We start from the raw sequence: 6000 nt of genomic DNA, 5'->3' as shown, positions 1-6000 counted from the left end.
GTGCAAGCGCCATCCATAGCAAGTTTAATTATGTAGAAAAATAAAAAGAGAACATATTTTTATTTTCCTAACACTGTTCCTCAGAGTGAAACCCCAGTAAATACTGACACAAAGTAAACTAAAGCAAACATCACAGAGAGCTATAAAAATGATATTAAGATTGGATGATTGTAACTAAATCTACAGAGACCTGAGAAGAGAAAAGGCAGCTCATGGTACACGCACAGATACGAACAAAGAACCACATTATATACGTAAGCTGCTGCCCAGGCAGACAAGAAAGCATTATTCATAAGCTCACAAAGGCCATTTGGACGGTAAGAATAGCCAAAATGCAAGACTGCATGTTGTGAGGCAGATATGCATGTACAAACGAGCTTTGAAAAGAGAGAGAATCCTTATCAACTGCCTTTGCCAGTTCAGAATATATTTTTGAGTAGATGAGAATGTTATTAACTTTTGAGTCACTACATAAGAATGCATTTATCTGTACCAGGAATTAGTGCTGAGTCCAACTGATAAGGAGCCCATGACAAGGGAATGCTTTGGCTATCAATCTTGAAACATACCTAGGATGAGTCACAAGGAAGTGTGGTTCAAATTACTTGGCATACCTTCCCGAAATATGTCCTTTAATCATTTAATAACTCAATTCTGAAAGGGCTCAATAACTCAGGATCCCTACAGTAAAGGAAGTCACTCCAACAGGTACTTCATTTATTGTACTTCATGCTTCAAATCTGGTCACATTTATTTAGTGAGGCCCAAGTACTTTCCACTGACTGTAGAAAATTACAGAATTACATTGTATATTTCAAGCAGCATGAGTTTTTGTCTTTTTGGTTTTTTCACTCTCACCCTGGGTAAAAGTGCCTAATTTGTGTCTGAGAATTTATTATTAGCTGTCTGCTCTCAGGTTTTAGTTTTGACTCCAGAGTTATTGAAGGTAGTAGTGCAAAAGCAACAAAGCAGAATTATTTTCATTCTTGCCTTCTTGAATGAACCCTTGTTTTCAAGATTCACCTGAGTTTTCTCTAGTTATTCAGTGACTTCAAATTCCTGACATAGAGAAAAGTATATCCTTTGATCACAGAAAAAAGTCAGCTGAAGACAGATTCAGCGAATTATTGAGGCAGGGACAATTCTTACAAGAAAGAGTTTCCAATGCGATGTTGGAGATGGTGTCCACCACCATGGCATTCCAAAGGTTTTCCATCAATTCCTTATAAGGCTCATGTTGCTTACTTCTTTAACTGGTTTTGCAAATGCAGTAGCTAGTAAACTATAGATAGTACCTGAGGGGTGTAACTATGAAGCCATTAGACTCAATATTGAATTGAAAGTAGTCAATCAGATATGTCCCAGCAAGGGCAAAGAAAAGTCCAGGAAGGTTAAAATAAAGGTGAAAAAAGTGAAGGAGGAACAAAATTTGGGCTATGGGTTAATACTTTACCCACTGTGGGGCACTGTGTGGTAAATTCTGGGAGTTCTGCATGCCTGAAAGATGGAGAAGAAGAAAAAAGAGAAAATGTAGAAAGTGAATAGAAAAATGTTGAAAACAATTTTTTCTTTCTTCGTTTTTATATCAAGGACCACTCTTGAGTAATTTCTGTCTTAGCCTGGCTATCTGACAGAGGGATGTTGCTGCAAAAGTAAGGACCAGACTTATATTATTCTCAACAGCTTTCAACAATCCGTCATTCAATTTTGAGGAAAAAAGTAAAAGGGAAACTCTAGAAAGTGTTTAGCTGAAAATATTATAAAGTTTTAAAAGATTGAATAAAAAAGGAGAAGCAGTTTGGTGATGACCTAAACCAAATTTGAGATAGCACCAAGCTCTGCTCATAATGAAGACCAGTTAGTATAGGTTGATAATCTCTGGGCAGGGAAAGCATAATATATGAATGATTGGGTTTGAAAGAGTATTGGGAATAGACTGGAATAAAATTCATTTACTTTTATGAAGGAGTCGGAGTAATTTAAAGCTACTTTAGACACTCTTTACCGTTTCAAAGTATAAAATATTTTCAAATAATCAATAGGTTAGAATGAGTAAATATGCATGTCCATTTATAGCACTTATCACATATTGTGACTCTGTAATGATGTTTATAAGCTTATGTTGCTCCTTGGAGTATATATTTCTTGAGTATAAACTCAGATATTTTAATTCATCCTTTTAGCTTCAGTCCCTACAATGGCCCATAGGTAGAGAGATCCTCAGTAAATGCTTGGTGAATGGGCAGCTCAAACAAGTTCAAATCTCTTAAGCTGGTGTTTAAGTTGCATCACAAACTCTTCCCAAGACATTTCCAATATTTTAGCCGTTACTTTCTTGTACAAACACTGCTAAAATCTAACTTCTGTACTCAATGAATCTGTTTAAATCCTTCCATTTCAGGGAAATATTTGTTGATACAGATCATATATCTATCTATGTATCTCATGTATAGATGATATATATAATGATGTACAATTGACCTATATGTAATTTGTATAATCACATATGTGTACATAATGATATATACATGATGTATATATCATGTGGTCATTTGTACACTTTTCCTTTGCTTGATCATGGTTAAACCAGACCACTGATGACAATTTACATTTGGGACTAATATTCTAAAATGGCTTCTTATCCTACCTTACTCCAAGAGGACCCAGAAACTGGTGTGTGACATTGGTATATGTATCTACTGCAAAGTTTTTCTAGCAAAACTTTTATTTTGGAATAATTTTAGATTTATATACAGGTTGCAAAGATAATAGAAATGATGTAAGTTTTTATAAAGAAAATACCAGAGAATAATAATAAAAAACTGTCACAGAACTACTATGTGAGTTTTATAAGCTTGTAGGATACAAGGTCAACATAGAAAATTCAATTGTGTATTTCTATATACAAATGATGGACAATTGGGAACCAAGATTTAAAAACACAATATCATTCACAACATTTCCCAAAAATGAGACACTTAGGCATTAATCTAACAAAATATGTCCAGAGTCTTTATACTAAACACTGTAAAATGCTGATAAAAGAAATCAAAGATGATTTAAATAAATGGAGAGACTTACCAAGATCATGGTTTGGAAGCTCAACATAGTAAATATGTCAGGTCTTCTCCAAGTGATCTATGGATTTGATACAATACCAGCCCAGATCCTAGCTGGAGTTTCATAGCTGTATACAAGCTTGCTCTAAAATTTATATAAAAGGGTAGAGGAACTAGAACAGCTAAAGTAATTTGGAGAAAAGAACAATGTTGGAAGAACCACACTACCAGAATTTAAAATTTAATATAAACGTACAGTAGTAAAGACAGTGTGATACTGGCAAAGGTATAGATATATAGATCAGTGGAACAGAATAGAGTCCAGAAATAGACCCACCTAAATATGATCATTTTATCTTGACAAAAAAATTGCAAAACCAATTCAATGGCAAAAAGAAAGTCTTTTCGACAAATGGTATTGGAACAATTGATAATCCATACATAAACAAAAGTTAAGTTCAACCTAAACTTCATATCTTTTTTGAAAATTAACTACAAGTGGATTATAGATCTAAAAGAAAATATAAAGCCATAAAAAAACTTTTAAAATAAAATTTTATTGGCTAGGGTTAGAACAAGAGTTCTTAGAAATTATACCAATAGCGTGATCCATTAAAGAGAAAATTGATAAACACTACTTATTCCAAATTAAAAAATTTTGCTTTACCAAAGGCACTGTCAGGAGAATGAGAAGCTATAGATTGGTAGAAAATACTTGTAAATCACATAAGAGATATGTATATTTTGCCAGAATATACAAAGAAATCTCAAAACTCAGTAATAATAAAATGAACTCAACTTTAAAAAATGGGTAAAATACTTGAACAGTGTTAAAGTAATTAAAAAAGGAGGCTGGTCCATAAAAAAAGACAAAATTAGCCCATTCGCAGCAACGTGGATGGACCTCGAGGGTATTATGTTAAGCGAAATAAGCCAGTCAGAGAAAGACGAACTCTATATGTCTCCACTCATAGGTGGAAGTTAACATATTGACAAGGAGATCTGATAGGTGGTTACCAGGGAAAAGGCGGGGTAGGGGGAGGGCACAAAGCGGGAAGAGGTGTACCCACAACATGACTAACAATAATGTACAACTGAAATCTCACAAGGTTGTAATCTACCATAACATTAATTAAAAAAAAAAGAAAAAAAGGAGGCTGGTCGACTGGGGTGGCTCCGATGCCTTGATAGCCTATGTAAACAAAATGAAACTTAATCCAGAGTCAATGCATTAGAATCCAGGAAAGTGAAACAAAACAACCAATCACAAACAGCCAACTCACCTTTCACAGTTAAGGCAACCATTTAAGCTATAGCCAACCAAAAAATTTTTTTGCTTTTTTTCCCAAATCTTCTCCATAAAAACCTTGCTCCCAGCTCCTGTTGGACAAGTGCTCCTCACCATTCTCATTTCAGCACTGCCAAATTCAAATTGATGTATGCTCAAATAAACCCTTGAAAAGTTTAATGTGCCTCAGTTTATCTTTTAACAGGAGACATTCCACCAAAAAGGATATGCAGATATAAACACAAGAAAAGATATTTAATATCAACAACCACTAGAGAAATGCAAATTAAACCAAAATGTGATATCTCTACACACCTTGCATACCTCATAGAAAGACTAAAATAAAAAATGCTGACAATACCAAATGTTGATGAGGCTGTAGAGCAAGTAGAACACTCATGCATTACTGATGGAGATGCAAAATGGTACATCCATTTTGGAAAATCGTTTGGCAGTTTCTTATCAGATGAAACATAAACTTACCACAAGCTCCACCAATCCAACTCCTGGGTATTTACTGTAGAGGAGTCACAACTTATATTTACACAAAATCCTGGACGTGATTGTTTCTAGCAGTGTTCTTTGTAATAGACAAAAACTAGAAACAACCTAAATGTCTTTCATTGGATAAATGATAAACATCTATGTTCATTTGTAAAATTTAATTCTCAGCAATAAAAAGGATCAAGCTACTAATACGTGTAACGGCTTAGATGATTCTCAAAAGATGTTGTGCTGAGTGAAAGAAGGCCCTCATACATACTGTATGATTCCAATTTATATGACATTCTCAAAAAGACAAAACTATAGTGATAGAGAGCATATCAAAGGTTGCCATGGTTTATATTTGAGGAAAGTTTGGCAATAAATATACCACAAGGAAATTTTTTGGGGTGGTGGAACAATATCTTAATTGAGCAGTGGTTATATGAATCCGTACATGTGCTAAAATTCATAGAACCATATGCAAAAAGAAAAAAGTCAATTTCTCTGTATATTAATTTAAAATGTTAAATTAAAAAATAGGCATAAACAAAAAAACAATGCCCAGGATAAAAAAAAGACAACAGACGGAAAGAGGAGATAGAGGAAAGGAGACTAATAACAACAAGAGTCAAAAGGAAGCATACTTCTGTGGTTACTACCCAGCCATTTGCTGGTAGACTATTAAATTATGTATTTTAAGTGTCTCTATTCAAAAAGACATTCTTTCTTTTTTCCTCTCTTCTCCTTCTCTTTCTTTCCTCCTTCATTCCTTTCTTACTCGTCTCTCTGGCTAACTTCTTCCTTTCTCCTTTGGTGTTGCTGTCTTTTTTCCCATCCCTTTACTTTTTCCTCTATGTTGTTTCCTTTTTTCCTTCTTTTTTTTTTTTTTTTTTGCTTGTTCTTCCTTTCTTTCTTTGTTTCTTGGCTCAAGCCATATCCTGGACATTAGCAACTATTTGGCCTTAGATGTTTTCATGACAGTTCATAATTTTCTAGAACTTCAGTAGAACTAATTAGCTATTCTGGAAGCCATGACTATGCATCAAATGGGCTAACTATGATTTGATGCCAACAGCTAATTAATGGGTTATATATAAAATTCTAAAAGATTGGTTCCAATAAAAGATGAGAGGGGGTGGGAAAATGTACAAACCAGACTAAATTAAT

The sequence above is a fragment of the Equus przewalskii genome, chromosome 7 (assembly GCF_037783145.1).
Source record: "Equus przewalskii isolate Varuska chromosome 7, EquPr2, whole genome shotgun sequence".
NCBI classification, from domain to species: Eukaryota; Metazoa; Chordata; class Mammalia; order Perissodactyla; family Equidae; genus Equus; species Equus przewalskii.
Note: the sequence above shows the minus strand (reverse complement) of the source record.